General features: G+C 50.4%; 1 pseudogene; it reads left to right on the plus strand.

Moving 5' to 3' along the window:
- LOC136993771 (scavenger receptor cysteine-rich type 1 protein M130-like) overlaps window positions 1–19,718 on the plus strand; it is a 175,886-nt pseudogene that overhangs the window by 129,645 nt on the left and 26,523 nt on the right.

Consider the following 19,718-nt stretch of genomic DNA (forward strand, 5'->3'; position numbering starts at 1 on the left):
GAAACCTTACTCTTAAGCGGCCGTTTTCTCTCCCATTGCCCAACTAAGTTGAGGCATGGAATTCCTCTGCATGTCCTAGATACCGCAGGGCATCTCCATATTGACAGTGATAAGTGGGCAACTGAATCAAGCCTTTCCACTGGACATGTCTACATTTGAGAAGATGAATCTCATCCCTCCTTTTCTCTGAGGTTTCTTGCAGAGGGGAATTGTGAAAGTCCGTCTGATAGTCTCAGCCCCTCTAAAAAGTTGTAGGTCCTTCTGCAGAGGAAAGGTACATTTTCTGGGTCTTATTTTCCCAGTACTTTAAGCAGAAACCATACTGCCCCCTTCTTCCCTTTGCATAATTTCCTACACACACACACACACACACACACACACACGCACACACACTTTAATTACTCATTTGCTTCCCACTGGCTAACACAGATCTTATGAAGGGAGCCTTCATATTTTCTTCTTTTCCTATCCCTAATCCTTTCTCCTTGCTTTACTCCCACAATTCATGCTTACCATGGCCTCTGAAGATCTCCTCAGTCTTTCTTTGCTTTCCCTTGTCTGAATTCATAGATGAAAGCCTGCATTTTTTTTCTTTTTAGTATCTGAACCAATACCATCCTGCTACAGTGGGAGATGAAAAGACAAAGGTGTTGATAATACAGAAAGCTTCTCTAAGAGTCAGGTGCCGTACCCCGAGGGATGAATATGGTATAAGTGTAGAGTGACAGAAATCAATCATGAAATTCTTCATACTCTGAATTTCCTTAATTTCTTGCTTAACTTCAGATATTTGAAATGTTAATCTCTAAGTCTTAACACAGTGATACTGGTTCTGTTACATACTTAAGAGCAGCATTTGCAGAGGATAGTTCAGCCTCCAAGAACTGATGTGTTGGATGCCCCTGGAAGTGGTTTCATCATTCCAAAATTCCTTTTTCTCCCCACAATAACTTGCTATGGGGATTGAAAGTGGGGACTTTGAGCAGCAGTACGAGATGGGCTCTCAAGCAGAAACATAGTGAGTTCTTGACACACTCTGACTCCCAGGCAAGGAGAGTGATGGATCACATGGTGCTCACTCAAGACAGTAATGGGCTTGGCTTGAGTGTCCTTGGGTGGGTGCTATCTTCTGTTCAGACAGAAGGAATGAGTACCAGCAGGTACAGTCCAAATTTCTCCCTGATCAGCGATGAAATATGTGAGCACTGATATTCCTGTATGAAGCAACCATTCCCCATTTCCTGAAGAACTGAACTTCAGTCACCTCCTGCATCCCAGGGTAAGCTGAGCCTGGGAGCAAGATACTCTTTTTAATGATGTACACAGGTTGCTGGGGGATGACAAAGAGAGGGAAATCTGGAAAATACTGTGTTTGAAAGTGGTAGAGAGAGAAAATAACTTGAGATATGACAGAGATCAAGGTGATAGCTAGGGGGAAAAAGTATGAGCCACATAGCTTGCTTTTCTTTGAGGGGGGTGTTGGACTCAATGACCTCCAAAATAAGAAACCTATTTCCTTGAGTATCCTCAAATTTAATCTATGTTTACGAGTGAGTCCCCTGCAATTCACTTCAACGATCTTTTATGATCCAAATCTCAGATTGTCGGAGTGGGGGGAACGGGCCCGGAGTAACGATGAGTCTCAATATGAGTATGGTCGTTCTCCCTTTATTAGAGCTTACACAAAGTATATATATCGACAAGCAATATGCATGCGCTAGCAATAGTTACATGATTGGTTACAGTTTCTGTCCATACGTATAAAGCGGATACATGATTGGTGCAAGGTTGCTGTCCACGCTCCATCAACATTTATGGAACCAAGTTCCGTCCAGACTTGTTTACCAGTTTTGTGAATACCTTCTTTTGTAGTGCTCAAGGCCGCTGCAAGGCTTGCTCGGCCGCTGCAAGGCTCGCTTGCCTTGGCCTACATTCCTTCCCTTACCCTGAGAACGGGATTGCTCATCCCAATCAGATCATGCCCTCTCTCGCTTAACCATTCCTCCACATCAGATGGTCTCAGATGGAGACTTCCCTGGTCATCAAAATGAGCCGCAGCAGAGAATGGCAGACACTCTTCTAAGATGGGCTCCTAAAACAGGTAGGATGAGTCCCCCTGTGGAGGTGTGAAGATGCTGGTCGCCTGTCATTAACGTGGGAGGGAGCTGAGGTGACTGAGGTGAAGCTGAGGTGACTTTGACACAAGAAGCTCTATGACTTGATAGGTGTAGGTGTTCAGAAGGGCACAGGTTTCCTGCACATGATATGCACATGCCCAGGGCATCTGGAATACCACTGGATGCCTGCACAAGGTACCATCCAACGGAGCTTCCTTTCTTAGCCTGCCTTCACACTCTGTGAGTCATTTCTAGAGGGATACACCTCACCTTAAGCTAATGGGCTAGGTTAGCTCACATGACTTGTAGCCAACAGTAGCTGTTTCTCTTCACTGACTACAGAGGAAGTTCAGGGAGAGACAGCTCTATGGTAGCCATCCCAAGTTAGGTAAGGGAGTGCTCCTAGCTCTGTTTTTCTTGTTCCAGAGAGCTCCTCGAGCCTTTTGTAGAATCTTTCCATCTTGACTTGTTTCACACAAGGTGGAAGCAGAAGTCTAGACAAACTCCTTCTTCTCCTTTCCCCTAGCATCAGGGCAGAAATTCATCTAGTCTCTCCCTTTGCTCAAACAAACAGACACAGTTACTGAGGCATGAAAAAAAAAAGAAAAAAAGGAAAATTATTCCTGCCTTCTCAACTTACACTCTAGATCATCACCTCTTTCCCCAATAGCATGATCTCCTGTGAGATCCTCAAAAGCTCCAGGCAAGAGCACATGCCAGAAGGTAAGCCATCCAACAGCAGAACATACAAAGCCAAGGAAGTTTTACTGCTGATAAGGATTTGGAGATCCAAAAAGTAGGGAAAAGCTCTGTGGAGGGGAAGTTGTAAAATAATTTAGGAGAATGGCTTGAAAAGAGGTTACAGACAGCAGTTGTTCTGTCTTGGAGAGCAGGTGAAGGAAGAGGACTGAGATCTCTTCCCTCTAGAAGGCACTGACTCAGGCTGGGAACATGGGGCTACTGAATGGCTCTAGGGCCTGCTCAATGGACCTCAAGACTTTCATTCTTTGTGGAGCACCAGTGCATGGCACATAGAAGATTCCATTATAGTCAATGGAGGTCAACTACTTAAATATAGGCACCTATGAAGCATCTAAGAAGATGTAATCACCTGGTTCTGAGCCAGAAGTGTCTGCTGTCTTTTCTTCCATCCCCATGTAGACATCTAAGATATCCTAGAATATTAAAAAATGGCAGTACATGCCCATGCTTCATCATCTAATCATTTCCCTACATTCGTTAAGCAAAATTGGTCTGCAAACTGCATGGACACTGTTGGCCAGATCACTGCTGAATTTAATGGGAGCTCAGACCGCTTGCATTGCAGACGCTTCGACTTGGCTGTCTGGAGCTGAATCCCACTGCTGCAGTGCAACTGTTCATATCAGTGTCACTGTCTGCTGCCCCTTCATAGTCAGGGGAAAAAGAATGGCATCTACAGAAGATGATGAATTCAGGCAGTTTAGACTGTGTCTTAGCAATGGAAGGCTCTCCATTTAGCGAAGCATACCTCTCTCCACTTGACTCTAGAGTGACCATGGTTTAGATGAGAAGGGTAAAATAAGTATAATGGAATCTGATCCAGATGTTAATTGCTTGGGGTTTTTGAGGAACATTTCAGAAAAAAAAAAACTCATTTTATTTACTGTTTGTATCTAGCAAAACTAATAGCTATCAACAAATCATACAGCCTGACATTACCCATTCATTCTGAAAGAGCAGATTTTATCATGGCTACTGGCATCTCCTGGATTGCCTGATGAACTTTATTTCCACCTGTATTCTTAACATTTTAATGACAGATTTATAACTACTTCCTTTACTCTAGCAAGGCAAAGTGTGTAAGAGGCAGTCTTTTTGTTTATGAGGCCAAGTTTTAGAGAAGCCAATGCTACTTAAACATGGAAAATTGCCTCTTCCTGCACCTCAGACAAGATAGACATGAAAATCATTTCACTTTATCTTCCACTTTTTCATATAACTAATTTAAACAGCTTTAAGCCTGAACTGGTCATCTAGTCTCTCTGCAATCAGTGGAGAGAGACAGAGCTACTGCGGCATGAGTCATGCTGTTCCTAGGGTCAGGATCCCTCTGAGATTCCAACTCCCTGGGGCTTCTGCAGAGCACCTTAGGCTGTATGGCTGTCTATTAGGTGACTGAAATAAGATGAGTGCACCAATCGAAACAAAACCAACATTCTTCAGTGTTAATGCACCATGAAGTACAAAGCATCTGCTCATTATGGGTGTATGGCGACAGAGCTAAGGTTAGACAAGAACAAATAGTAAGATTACTGAAGAGAAGAAGAAAACATCAAGAGAAGCAAGGTGGAATAATACATAGATGTTAGTATCCAGTAAATGTGAATGAATAACCACCAGTTAATCCAAGTTTGCAGTGACTGAAAATAAAGGTCTTTACAGGCTGATTTTACCAGACCATCTCACAACAAAAACAGCAAAAATCAGTAAAACGAGACCTTTGGGGAATTGTGAGCTCTTGGAAAAAGCTGATCATTTTCAAGGACAGAAATTGCTAGGAACCTTTTTATTTTGTCAGAAGGACGGCACCCACAAAAAAGAAAAAGATCAATGAAGTCATTGACTCTGGTTTTATTTCAACAGACTTTTTGTCCTCAGCAACTCTGTGTTTCATGTGGCACACCTCATTTCAAGCATGCTGTGTTTAAACACTGGAATCTCCCAAGTAATAATACAGTTATGACACTAAAGATACAATATGAGCACTTAATAAATAATGATGCAGCATTCTGAGGAAACCATAGCCTTTATTTTCAATGACAACACAGACATTTGGAGAAATGCAATAATGATATCATCTCTTTGAAATCATACAAGCACCTAGCACTGGCCTATCAGGCACTGAGGCACAAGTGACCTCACAACCACAAACAGCAGCCACATGACCAGCACTGGCCTATCAAGCACTGAGTCACAAGTGACCTCACAAAAACAAACAGCAGCCACAAGACCAGCACTGGCCTATCAGGCACTGAGCCACAAGTGACCTCACAACCACAAGCAGCAGCCATGCAACTAGCACTGGCCTAGCAGGCACTGAGCCACAAGTGACCTCACAACCACAAACAGCAGCCACATGACCAGCACTGGCCTATCAGGCACTGAGCCACAAGTGACCTCACAACTGAAAACAGCAGCCATGGGCCTAGCACTGGCCTATCAGGCACTGAGCCACAAGTGACCTCACAAAAACAAACAGCAGCCATGGGCTTAGCACTGGCCTATCAGGCACTGAGGCACAAGTGACCTCACAACCACAAAAGCAGTCATGTGCTTGATGCTGTCTAATCAGATACTGAAGCAAAAGACACCTCACAAGTACAATAAGGACCAAAGTGGCTGCTGGTCGCCCAGCAGACAGTGAGGTCGAATGACTCCACAAACACAAAGAGCAGGAATATGCAGCGAGCTGGACTGTCAGGTGCTGCGGCCGAAGTGACCTCACCATCAGCCATGAAGCCATATAACTGCTCCTCGCCTGTTAGTGTCTCAGGCACAATTGCCCTAAACCAGCACAAACAGCAGCAATGTGCATGCTGATCGCCAGTCACATACTGATGCACAACTGACCACAAAAGCACAAACAGCAGCAATGGGCCTGCTCCTCTTTGATGAGGCATTGAGACACAAGGCACCTCACCATCATCACTAAAGCTATGGCCATGCTGTTGGCCTACCAGCTGCAGAGGCACAACTCACCTCACAAGTGCAAATGGCATCAACCTGCCTGCTGCTGACCTATCTGGTACTGAGTCACAAGGGATCTGAAAAGTGCAAACCTTCACAGAGGAGAAGCTCACCTGGGACACTCTCATGTCCGTCGATTACGCTGTTATCACTCCATACAGAACAGTCTTCTGAAAACAGCTTTCATCTCCTGGCAAGACTCTCTCCAGATCATGGCACAGCTCCACTCTGTCACCCTGGGGACAAATCACAAAAGGGAATGATTGGTCTTGCTTTTCCTTTAGTACCATCAAGTCCCAGCTGGGAGCCTTTGCACTGCAGCACCTACACAATGACAGCAGGATGCCACTTCCATTTCTAGTGCATTTCTAGGGACAGAGATCAGCTGAGGCAGCAGCTGCACTGCAAAGGGTATCTGACATTGTCACATCAACTCAGCACTGCACCATCCATCAACCTGACGCCAGACCTCTGCTCTGCCACCTTCTCTACAAACACACTGTCTCGGCCCCACAGAGCTGGCTCTTCTGCTAGATACAACCAAGTGCCAGCAAGAAGAGATGCCTGCAGGACACTTGCCACTTGCACACTCCCCAGCCACTGCTCTGCTCACTGCCTTCCCTTGCTCCTCAACACAGACACACAGGGAAGCTCTTGTGGTAACCCCACAAGGTGGCCAAGGCACTCTAGGCTCACAAGGCATGTGCAAACGAGCAGCACAAGATCAGGGACAGAGCTGCCTCCTTGGGCGATGCTGCTCTTTTCAGAGGGAAGGATCCTACTTTCTTTGGGCACAGCAGGATGCTACTTTCCACGTCCATCCCCTCAGGAACCTCCAGCTAGGGATGGGGATATGGGGATTTTCTTTAGTAATATAAAAGATACAGATAGAACACAGAAACAGTTGAGAGTCCTGAAGGCCTCCTGAGCCCAAAGTAACCTCGCTTCCTTTCCTTTAGTTACTCGGACAAGGAGCCCTGGGGAAGGGAAAAAGGGGGCAGAGGCTTTGACATGAGGCCCAAGCAATGAGACAGCCGCACACTGGATGGCTGCTGAAATGCAGCTCTCCTGGCTGTGAAGCCTCTGCAGCAGCAGTCCCGACTCCACAGCTGGCTTCACAGAGCACTGAGGGCTGAGTGCCACGGACAACCTGGCCCACAGCACATCTTCACCCCTCACAGACCAGCAGCCCAAGAGCTCTGAGACTTCCTCAGGTCAAGCTACAGAGGCTTTGGGGCACTCACACAAAGGCACTCAAGACATGCTGGCATTTATTATAAGGGTCTTGGACTCATCCTATACGGCACCACAACCTTCGAGGAAAAGGAGGGGGCACAACAGCATTTGCTGAGCGGGCTGGCAGTAACAGCATTTGTGGGACATGGAATTTGCAGCACAGCAGAGGTACCAGGAGGTGAACCCACACCCCAAGTCACCCAGGCAAGCCAGGCGCATTTATGGAAGCCTTTGCATCCATATGTAGCCTCTTCTCAGTCACTTGCAGCTGCTTTCACAGAGGGCTCACGACGCTGGCCAAGATGTTGACAGGTACAGGGACACACCCTGGCACCCTGCCTCCACCCTCAGGGGCTCTAGCACTGCACTGGGAACCTCATGAGTGGAGCAAACTAGAAAGAAAGAAAGAAAGAAAGAATCGGAGTGTTACTGGCAGTTCTGCTGGCCTTACATAGTCACAACAGGCAGGGGCCAATGTCTCCCCTCTATGCTGAGCTGTACTGGTGAGAGCACAGCCAGCAGGGCCACCAAGACGTTTTACCCCTCTTTTTGGCACAGGGGAGACCATGTCTGCATACCAGCTCCCGTTTGGGCTGTCCAGTTCTGCAAAGGCACTAACACACAGCAGGGAGTCCAGCACAGGCACACCAAGATGGTCAGGGGCTGGAGAGGCTGCAAGAGCTGGGTTTGTTCAGCCTAGACAAGAGAAGGCCACGGGGGATCTTCATGCTGTGTACAGCTACCTTATGGAGGGCACAGAGAAGATGGAGCCAGATTTTCTTGGAGGTGCACACTAAGAGCAAGAGAGGAAACAGGGACACATTGAACAATGGGAAACTCTTCTTAGATGTTAACAAGAAACCTTTTTCTCCATGAGGAGAAACTCAACTGCAGCACAGGGATCCAGAGAGGTTCTCAGATCTCCATCCTTGGAGATAATCAAAACTTCACTGGAAAAGGCCACAAGATACCTCCTCTATTGCCACCTGCCTTGAGCAGGGCGTTGCATCCCTACATCCATGTCTCCCCCATTGCAGCCTGAAGGAATCTGCTATTCTGAGACTCTGGGCAAAGGGACCAGCGGCTTTGGAGATGCTGCCTCCACCTCTGACCAAGGACAGGTGTCTCAGAGCCACCCATTGCCATGAGAGGCCTGAGGGGGCATCTCGCCTGTTTGCAAGGGTCTGCATAGGCACAAAGTGGAGAAATGGCTCTGACTGCTTTGATTAACTACTCATCTCCCAGAAACCCAGAAGTGACCTCACCACCAATAGCCAAGCCATGTGTCTTCTCCTCACCTCTAAGCTGCTCACACAGAGACCTCACAAGTCCATACCCCCACCACATGCCTGCTGCTGCCCTATGCCCTTCAGAGACAGAACTTTCCTCCAAATAACTTCCCCAGCCATCAACTACTGCTGGCCTAGCAGCTCCTCTGACAAAAGAGACCTCACAAGCAACGCCCATGCCTAACTGCCTGCTGTTGGCCTAGCAGGGACTCAGAAAGACATCACCTCACACTCACCTTCACAGCCATGTCTCTGTCACTGGCCTAGAAGACTCTGAGACAGAAATTACCTCACTGTAAGTTCCTTAGCCATGAGCCCAATCCTGCCTTATCAGCTCCTCAGGCAGAAGAGATCTCAAAAACTCATATCCCAGACGTGGACCTGCTGCTGCCCTATCAACTGCTCAGGTAGAAGTGACCTCACAATCACCTTTCAAGCCACATCTCTGCTCCTATCCAATCAGGTTAGCAGTCAGAAGTGACCTCACAATCTACAGCCAAGTCTTCTTCCTCCAGATGGCCTATCAGCTACTCAGGCAGAAGTGACCTCATCATCAACAGCTGAGCCATGTGCCTCCTGCTGGCCTGTCAGCCACTTACAAAGACTTGATTTGACACTGGTGATTTTCTGGCATAGCTCTCACAGACAGTGGTGACCTCTCTACCCACACCCTGACCATGGGGCTGTTGCCACCTGCAGCTCCCCCTGCCTTCCCCCAAGGCTGAGCCAGCTCCAGAATGGCCTCCCTGATTCACCTCGTGGCTTCACAGTGCTCATAGTGCAGCAAAACACCCATTACGTACCAGTTACTACACCAAAATAAGATTAGCTTTTGCCTAGGTAGTCTCTACACGTAGCAAGACAGCAGGGCCTCCTGTTCCAGTGAGAGGGAGAAGCCTTCCCACAACTCAGAAGTCTGGTTCCTTCCCCAATGCTCAACAAAACCAGAAAATCCTCTACACATCCAGGACAACCAGCATTCTCCTATTTTATGCCCTGACAATTGGAGACACACGGAAGGACTCAGGCCAGGGCATCTCACTCGGTCAAACCAGCAGAGCCACAATTCAGCAACTCTTCACCCTGACCTAGAAGCATGGAAATAACAACAGCAAGTGCAAGCACTGGCCGGTCATCAACTTTCAAGGCCCTTGACAAGCAAAACAGCTCACACTTACAGAGCTCTTCTGGAAACACCCTTCACCCTGCTGCCAGGCTCACAGGTCTCAGGGCAAAGCAAGAGGCAGGGAGCAAAAACAATGGCTGGGGCACAGCATGACACACAGGGACAGAGACCACTGGGAAGGGCACCTCACGAGGACACCAGCAGCCTGCTCACACTTTGCCCAGCACCTCCCAAACACAGCTCCGAGCAGCACCTGGGGCTGCGCTGGCAGCAGCAGCTCAGGGAAACGCTTTAACAGGGATCCCAGAGCCACCACAGGGCCAAAGGTTCCTGCCCCCAAACCCCACCGAGCCGCCCCGGCCCAGCTGCTCGCGGCAGGCCGCCACGTCTGGCTGCAGGGCAGCTCCCCCCTCTGGCCCACGTCGCTCTGGCCCCTGCTCACGGCCCCACCAGCCCCTGCTGCAGCTCCTGCAGCAAAGCAGCCCCGGCGCCAGCACCGCTGCCCCCGCCCCGGCAAGAGGGCACCCGCCGCCATTAGAACACGCCCGCAGCCCCCACCAAACCCACTTGCTCCCGCTCTCTCTCCCGATCCCTTCTCGCCTGCTTTGCTCCTGCTCCTCTTTCACCTCTTTCTTTGATGTCTTTTTTTTCCACATGTTGGACTGCAATTGGCTGACGGAGCCATCAGTGAAATCGATGCCCGCCTTCCTCCTCCTGACAGCCAATAGGAGGGCTGCACTGGGCGATGCCATGGCAACATTGGGCCCTCCTGCCCTGGCGGCCAGCTCCGCCCCATCCCCTGCGGTCGGGTGCCATGTTGTGGGCGGGCAGTGCGGGGCGCGGCGGGGCCTGGGGGCAGCGCAGCACCGTGTGGGCGGGCAGTGCGGGGCCCCGGGGTGCAGCCACTGCCCCGGCGTGGCTGGGCTGTGTGGCAGGGTCCCCGCGGGGCTGCTGGCTGCCCTGCGCCCTGGGGGCCGTGCGGGGCATGGGGGGGCAGTGCTGGGGCGTGTGCTGGTGGCAGCCGTAGCACCGGCGTGGGGGCCCTGGGTCTGGCCATGGCGCCAGAGCCCGCAGGCAGCGTGCTGCTGCCCCCAGGGCAGGGCAGGGCAGGGCAGGGCAGGGCAGTGTCCTCTCATCCCTCCTGCCCCATCAGGACCCTCAGGCAGAGCTCTTGCAGCAGCCCCCAGCCCTGACCAGCCACCCCCACAACCTGGGATCCACAGCAGTTTTTGCAGTTAACAGTCTCAGTGCCACACCTTGGGAAGGAGCTCCTGAAGCCCTTACCCTTGTTGGAGAGCCTCAGGAGCGTTGGGAGCAAGGAACAGCAGTGCGGGCTGATAGTATCCGTCCATCAGTCCTCCATCTCACTTGCCCCCTTGTCCTCGTTTCACCTCTCCAGCCGGGGACGAAGGACACTCTTCCCATCTCATCACCCAAAACACCTCTCCAACATGCCCCTGCTCCTCTGCCTGTTGGTGAGGGTCCCAGCATGGCTCCCGTCCCTCCTCCTTACCATGGCATGGCTCCAAAGGGCAGCAGTGAGGAGTGCATCAGCAGTGCCCAGCAACAACTGGGCCTTGCAGAGATGTGAGGGCACCGCTGCGTCACCAGGGAGACCTCCCTGTGATGCGGCACGTCCCACCGTGACCTCAGCTCATGTCATCTGGGGGCTCAGTAGGTCACTGCCATGGAGATGGCACAGCCAGGGAGAGAGCAGAGGGATTTCCCTTAAAACATCCTGGAAGCAGTCACCTCCCTTCACCACAGTTATTTTCCAAAACTTGCTGATAAATCCTTCAGGAATGTCTCCAGATGGTGTCAAAGACTGTGAAATATCTCAAATGGGGCACTGGAGAAGTCGATTCTGCACCCCTGCACTGACAGGTGTCTGCGCTGGGCAGACCTGTGTGGGAAGCCAGGGCTTTGGGATTAGTCTGGGGTTTGGCATTTTTCAAAGCTGAGATCAAAGTCACATGGGATGAAACATCACAAAGTGTGGCCACGGGCTGAGATGCTTTGGTGAGCCTCAAAACTGGTTTCTGCTGTGGGTCACTCTTTTTGGAGAAGTAGGATGTAGGACAATGTGGGACAGGATGTAGCCTTCCTCTTTCAGACACTAAAGCCACACTCTGCTTTTAAAAGCCCTCAACAAGGTTTCTCAGTCTGCAGTGCTTAAGATAGAGATGATCCGCCAGAAAAAAGCAAACATGCCCCTCAGACACATCATCCAGAGGGCTTTATCCAGGACCCTGATCTCTGCCAGGCTCCAAAGCCATGGCGAGGCCAGGGAGCAAGTCTGGGCAAGTTTTCTCATTTCCCATGAATTTTTCCCAGCTTTCCTTCTGGCTGAGTTTGCGGAAAGACAATTCTCATCTCTGGGCTTCAATTGGTCCTTGTGCTTTTCAGTGTCGCCTTGGGGCAGTGCTTCTCCCTGGGTACACTCCCTGGCACCCTGGACACCCCTGGGAGTTGTGCCGCCCTGGTACCCTGGATCTCCCACAGTTTTGACCCTGGGCTTCTCAGGACATGCCCATGTACTGCTGTGCTGCTGTCCAGGCTCCGGTGCAGAGTCTATGAGGCAGCGAAATGCCTCAGGACCTGCATTTTGACTCATTCAGAAGTTGGTGAGATGACCAGCTCCCAGCTCTGCAGCTGCTGAAGCTTGAGAGCATCCCTGCAACCAACCTTCGTGCTCTTCCTAGTCTCTGCACAGTCCTGGGGCAAATCTTGCAGAAGGGAGACTCCATCCCCTTGAATCCTGTCAGAGATGTGGCTTTCCAAGTCACTGCAAAGGGAAGGATGCGTTTACTCATTTTTCGGTTGCTTATTCAGTGTCTGGCATTCCGTCTATGGCACTGTGAGCCCTGCTCTGCACCCTGGGGTCTCTGCCCTTTCTCTCCCCTGTCTCCTCTGTGTCTACTCACTCTTCTCTGCACACCAAGGGCATGGGAAGTGTTGCTTTAGAGAGCTCACTTGAAGCTGTGACATGTTGTGGAGCTGAAGGCTTGATGGAGGCTAGTCTGGGATACGGCTGTGCCCCCACACCCCCTCCTGCCCCCTTGCCTGAGGGTCCAGGAAGGTCTCCAGGGAGAGCAGTGGGTTTGGGGGTGGGTGTGATGTGTTTCTTGCAGCAACCCAAATTTCTGCCTGGGTTGCTCTGAGCACCCAGGGAAATCCCTCTTCTCTAGGGCTTGCACCAAGGCTTTTCCAGACTTTTGTACAGAAACACAGCCTGGTCCGGGATCCCCAAGAGCAGCATGGCCCCCGGCATGGCACAGGACCCGCAGGAGCTGTACATCTCTCTCTCCCATTTCCACATGCCCTGATTAAATTGACAGTGTCTAACATCACCTTTACAGCACATTATCTGGACATTGCAACATTACAACATTGTGACACCTCCCCTAACTCTTTGTTCATTCAAATTGACAAAGCCGAACCTAGCTGCTGATTTGCACTTCAGGGAGTTTAAAACTTGCTCTGCTTTTCAGTAGTCTCTCCCTTTAGCCAAGTCCTAAATTCTGTTTATAGCTAACATTTCCTCTCTATTAAAAAGATTTTTATTAAGGCTGTCCCTTGTGGAAAGTGGACCTCATTGGAGAAAGCTGGGACTCAGCATGCAGTTGAGGAGTGCATTTTATTTTTTATAAACTGTATCATATTTTATTTTTCTTTGTTTGCAGTTAAGAGAAATCCTGCTGTATCTGCAGCTAGTTGTCTAAGGAAAGCAGGTGGGAATTGGGGCAGATGAGCTGTAACATTCAGTTGCAGACTTCACTGGAATAAGGGTAGCTTTTAACCAGAGTGATGTAAGGCCCAGGTGGCTGATGAGAGAAATGGCAGGGTTGGGGAGATGGGGAGGAAGGTTGACCAAAAAGTGCCTGACCTCTGGGACACTGCTTTTCCTACATGTCCAGACTTCAAGGGAGACCCTCTGGATTGATATCAATTGGAGAATGTTCCTGTCACTTATTCTGTAGCTGAATAATAATGATAATAATAATGATAATAATAATAATACCCTTTAAAAGCAGAAATACTTGTATGTTATTGAAGTCTCCACTCCTGAAACCTCTCCAATTAGCCATGCAAGACTTGAAGAAAATTACAGGGAGAGATGTGTTTCATCAGGGCTTTTTGCATTTTAATGAGCCCCATGGTGTATTTGGTGCTGAGTCCGTGAACCTCAGCTACTGAGATGAGATTTAGCAAAACGTTCAAGAAGTCCAAGTCAGAAGCAAACCCCAAAGTTTTGCAGAGCATTAATGGGTCCCATTGAGGGCCATTGGCAACAACAACTCCCCAGGGGCTGACTAGAGCAGAAAATTGTAATCCCTGGTTACAAGTAGGCAAAGGCAATGTGCAGGTGGCTCTGATGCCATGTAAACCCTTCATGTGTTTTATCAAACCAAAAAGCCAAGCATGGCCACTGAGGCTCTGGAAGGGAGATCCTTTCACTCATGCATTGCCCAGGGTTCTTCCTGGTGTCAGTGTGCAGGTGAGGGTGTGCAACGCTGAGTGCAGGACAATGATATGACACCTGTCAGGGTCCCCAGGGAGGGCAAGGGGGCAATGAGGCCCTGGTGTCTCCTGGTAGGCTCAGTGGCAGAGACAACAGCCAAGGGGACAAAGACCTCAGTTCTGTCGGAGCCCTTCAGCCTTGGCAGCACCCTCAGCCATCTCCACCACAGGCCGTCCTATGCTGTCCCACACCTGCGCCTGTGTCCCTGCAGACTGTAGACACCCAGCCTGCTTCCCCACCTTGCTCTCACCCGGGATCTCCCTCCCTTCACTGATATCTCTCCATCCTCACGGGCTATTCTTTGAAATACAAAGCCATGGACTGATCACAGACTCCCTTTTGGTGACCTGTTGCACCACAGCAATACTCTTTGAGTGATAGTTCTTCATCCTAATGTCCAGTCTGAACTTCCCAAGCTGCATTTTGAAGTTGTTTCCCCTTCCCATTCTGTCCCCCACTATCATGAAAAGCTCCTGGGAACCCCCAAATGGGACACACTAGGGCTGAGTTGAGGGGGATAATAACTCTCCTTGTCTGGGTGGCCACCTTCCTCCTAATGCAGCCCCATAGGCATCTGGCCTTATTTGCAGTGAGCATGTACCACTGGCTCATATGGCATCCCTCGTAACACCCAGGCCCTTCTCCTCAGGCCACTCCTGAGCTGGTCAGGTCCCAACTTGTCCTGATGTACAGGGTTATTCTTCCCCATGGGCAGGACTTGCCACTTCTCTTTGTAAAGCTTCCTGAGGTTTCTTTTGGCTGAATCTCCAAGTTTCTCTAGGTCCCCCATAGTGAAGTTCATTGTGTCAGCTGTTAATGTGTGTATGTAGATGGCTCACCCTGACTTGTGGTGCCTCTAACAAGACAACAGCATGAGGAATTGCAGGACACTACAAGTACTAAAAGGAGGTACTAGCTGAATGGAATTGCTGACCTAGGTAGGAATTACCACGGCAACCATCTCAGAAATGCCAAGTGAGCGTACAAAGCAAGCACAACCAAGGCCTATGGGGAAAGGGTGAAGAGAGGTGGGTTGTTTGTATGGGGGAGTGTGAGGATGGTAAGAGGATAGAACTTGGAAGGAGTAAAGGAGAGAAAAACACAATAAAAGGTGAAGCAAAGGAGTGATCAGGGTTATTCAGGGGAACCTGCCAAGCAGCCCTGCATTTACACATCTCTGGAGAAGGACAGGAAAGCTAATTGATCTGATCATACTTGCATCTGACTTACTTCCATGGTCAGGAGAACTGAGTGCTCTCCCTAACATCAACAAGAGTAGACCCAGAGGGGAAGGAATCACAGACTCTTTCGGGTTGAATGGGACCTCAGGAGGCCTCTAGCAAAACCTTGTGCTCACTGCAAGGTCAGCTTTGGGGTGAGACCAGGTTACGGAGAGCTTGATCCAGTCTTGAAAACCTCCGGGGATAGAGATGGCACAGCTCCCCTGGGCAACATGTTCCAATGCTTGACAATCCTCTCAGCAGAAAAGAAGTTATTCCCTAAAAGAGGGATATTGCCTGCAGACATCCCTTTTGTTCACCCCAACACTTGGGGAGGGGGATCTCACCCCCTATGAGTGTGGAGTGCACAGGAGGGAACTGAATCACAGTCCATCCCAGGGATTTCTCAATGGGCATTAGGTGTATTGATTAACTCCTCTAAATTGGTCCCTGAAGCATGAGGAAATGAGCTCCCTTCTTGTCCCTGCCTAGGCGTCCTGTCTTCTTATGAGATGGGAACAGGCCTTTCTAGAGTGGGCCATTTCCATTTCTCTTAGATAACCATCCTCTGATGCAATGCAACTGCAACCAATGGCAATGCTGAAATCAGTCCCTCTCCAGGGTTTAGAGAGGGACCATTGGTGATTATTGCAGTCTACTTCAGTGGACATTTCCCAGGGGTGACTCTGTGGTGTTTCAGGAACTGTCAACCCTGAAGCCCCAGGAACATCTCAAGAGTGCAGAGGGGACAGAGAAAGTCACGTCTTCAGCTGGGCCTCTGCTCCTGAGCTGGGCCTGGCTCCTGGGACTGCAGGAGCCCATGGCAACCTGGCAGATGCTGCAGGGAGACAGCTTTGTGCAGGAGCAGCTCCTCTTAAAGGAGCAGCAAGACTAAGGGCACTGCCTACAGACACCAGGATGAGATGAGTGACTCAGAAGTTAAAGACAGTTGGGAATGGGAGGACAGCTGAGAGCTCACTGCAGGGAGAAATCTTCACAGCGCTTCACACAGTAAGTCTCTGGCTGCAGGACAACACTGCTGTGGTTCCTGGTGGGCTCTTCTAAGTCTGGCACCTTCCAGAGCTGATAGGGTCTGTCAGGGTGGCTCTGCCAGCTTCTCCTGTTTGGCACAAGTGATGCTTTAGAGCAGGGATTCCCAGCCACACCATCAGAGGGACAGGGCATCATGGCCACCTTTTCCCAGGGACGGTGCAGGGTTGCGAATCCAGGGAGTGCACCCAGGTCTGCATGGGCTGTAATTCAGAGCAGTGTCCCTGCACCCCAGGGTGCTGTGTGCCCAGAGCAGTGATTCTGCCACCTGTGAGGGTCAGCACTCAGCCTGCCCGGGGAACTCCCCACGGTGCTGCAGGGAGAAGCTCTGGGTGGAAGGAGTGACCCCCAGCAGGGCAGGTTCATTCTGCTGTTGAGAGGGTGCTGCGTGGGTCAGGGCTGTTCTTAGCTCTAGCTCATCCCCAGGATCATTCTGAGGGGCCTTTTCAAGAGGACAGTCATTGCAGTGGTTACCTTAAAGATAAGGATCTTTTCTGAGTCTATGCTTTCATTTTCCTACTGTTTGCAGAGTGCGGGTGGGGAAAAGACATGGGACAGGGAAGCAGCTACCAGGAGGGAAAGCTCCAGGCAATGGAGATACAATCAGAGAGTGAGGGGAAACTGAAAATAGAAATTCTGTAGGAGGGGGGATTTGGAAATCTTCCAACAGTACCTACACTGCAGACATCTTTCTCTAAGCAAGCCCCCCTGTGTCTCCGCTCCCACCCAGCAGAGCCTCTGCCCTCAAGGCCATGGGGTCCAGAGCATGAGCCCCCTCCTCAGCAGCCTGAGCTCCAGCAGAGCAGAGGGGCATATCTCCAGCAGCATGCCTTTTTCCCACTGCACAACAAGGGGCTGAGAGCGACTGTCCTGCAGTGTTGCCACCTGGGAGGTGGTGTGCACAGCTGGGGAAGGTGAAGGCTTTCCTTACTGCCTGTCTGTCTCTCCCTCCTTGCTTTCCCTTTGGTAGGAGGCTCACAGTATTGCTCCTTGTTTCCTTACCTCTCCATGCTGGTCTGGTTCTTGTTCTCCTGCTCTCTGGGGTTAAGCAAGGGTGTTCAGCTGCAGTTAAGGCATTTACCCTGCAGGTCCTGCGTGGAGTTGTCTTCATGGCAGCGACGTGCCCAAGTCCCCTTTCAACCTCCCAGGCAACTCATGGGGAATGAGCTGACTGTCTCCCTTAAGGAGATCCCCCCCCCTCTTTAGCATTCTTGACTGTGTTTGTGGGGGGTGCTACCAGGCTGCAAGATGCCCTCCAGAAGACCAGAGCTTTCCCGCAGCATATTTGTGGTCGCTGAGAATCCTTGTGCAGGTTGTGTGAGTCAGAAACCTCATCACACCTTCTGAAGAGCTCTCCATAGCACTCTCTCCATATCTGGGCTGAGAGAGAAGAATTTGGCAATGTTCACTTTGAAACTGAACTCTTCTGCCCTCACCTCAGTTTGGTTTCTTTCTCAGAGCAACTTGTGAGTGTGATTGTCCTTTAGCTGGGAGAGATGCAAGCACAGGGCAGCAGGGAGCAAGTTTCATGGACAGACCAGATCCTCTGACTCTGACTCTGTATGCAGTCACCATGAGCCCCTTTTTCTTCTTGGGATGCTCAAGTGCTCATGCTGAGAGCAACTGAAATGCCAGAGATTTTTATTCCATCAAAGAATGCTCCCACGATGTGATGGAGGACAGGGTAGATCCCACTGGGGAACAGACATATGGAAATGTTTGGGTCACCCCTTGCCTTCACTTCACTGTTTCTCTCCCTTGCCAGGGTGGGAGCTGGTGTGACTGATTCAGATACAGGCATCTCTGTTCAAGAGAGCAAGGCTGGGGCAGATGAAGCCCTCACAAGCATCTTCTCCTTCAGACACAGCTGGCATGAGAGCTGTGTTCATCTCTTAGAGTGGTAAACAGAGACTATTCCTACTGGGTCACTGGACCAGGTCACCTTCACTCAGCACACAGTGCTCATCCCTAGGTGTCCCCACCGCATACACAGGGCAGTTTGACACCTCCATTTACACACCCAGTAGAGCTGGACTGACTCCTCTGGAGCCCATGGGCAGAGGCCCCTGCTCCGCATGGCACACTCAGCGCAAACCAGAGTTCAGGAAAGGGAGCTGAATGGAGGCAAAGGAGAGAGGCAGTGTGGACGGTACTATGAGGAGGGGAATGGGATTTGCTCAGAGAAGCCTACTCTAACTTGTCAATGCCTTTTCCTCCTCAGACAGTGCCTCAAGCTGAGAGGGAGCAAATATCCAACAGCAGCTCACTACATGAGTTCCTGCTCCTGGCATTCGCAGACACGCGGGAGCTGCAGCTCTTGCACTTCTCCCTCTTCCTGGGCATCTACCTGGCTGCCCTCCTGGCCAATGGCCTCATCATCACAGCCGTAGCCTGCAACCACCGCCTCCACACACCCATGTACTTCTTCCTCCTCAACCTCTCCCTCCTCGACCTTGGCACCATCTCCACCACTGTCCCCAAATCCATGGCCAATTCCCTCTGGAACACCAGGGCCATTTCCTACTCGGGATGTGCTGCCCAAGTCTTTTTCTTCTTTTTCTTCTTTTCAGCAGAGTATTCTCTTCTCACTGTCATGGCCTATGACCGCTTTGTTGCCATCTGCAAACCCCTGCACTATGGGACCCTCATGGGGAGCAGAGCTTGTGTCAAAATGGCAGCAGCTGCCTGGGGCACTGGTTTTCTCTATGCTGTGCTGCACATTGGGAACACATTTTCAATAACATTCTGCCAAGGCAATGCCCTGGGCCAATTCTTCTGTGAAATTCCCCACATCCTCAAGCTCTCCTGCTCAGAATCCTACCTCAGGGAAGTTGGGGTTCTTGTGGTTGGTATTTTTTTAGCTTTGGGGTGTTTTGTTTTCATTGTGCTGTCCTATGTGCAGATCTTCACAATTGTGCTGAGGATCCCCTCTGAGCAGGGCAGGCACAAAGCCTTTTCCATGTGCCTCCCTCACCTGGCTGTCGTCTCCCTGTTAATCAGTACAGGCACATTTGCCTACCTGAAGCCCCCCTCCATCTCCTCCCCAGCTCTGGATCTGGTGGTGGCCGTTCTGTATTCGGTGCTGCCTCCAGCAGTGAACCCCCTCATCTACAACATGAGGAACAAGGAGCTCAAGGAGGCACTGAAGGAACTGATTTATTTGGTAAAAGATCAGCATCAATAAGCTGCCCATCCCTCTTCACAAGCAATTTTTAATTTATCTCAGGTAACTCCTGTGCTTTGGGCATTCTCTCTGTCATAATAATGTTTGTGCAGAAGTGTTTGATTTCATCCCACTTCTCCAGAGGTGTTAACCCTGTCTTTCTGACCCAGAGGCCTTCTGTAAATGTTTCTATCGCTGTGTCAGAGCTGGCATCTCTCTAATAAAAGGGGATTTCCTCACTGTAGTATTTGACGGTTGGGCTCTTG

The sequence above is a fragment of the Apteryx mantelli genome, chromosome 20 (genome assembly GCF_036417845.1).
Source record: "Apteryx mantelli isolate bAptMan1 chromosome 20, bAptMan1.hap1, whole genome shotgun sequence".
Lineage (NCBI taxonomy): Eukaryota > Metazoa > Chordata > Aves > Apterygiformes > Apterygidae > Apteryx > Apteryx mantelli.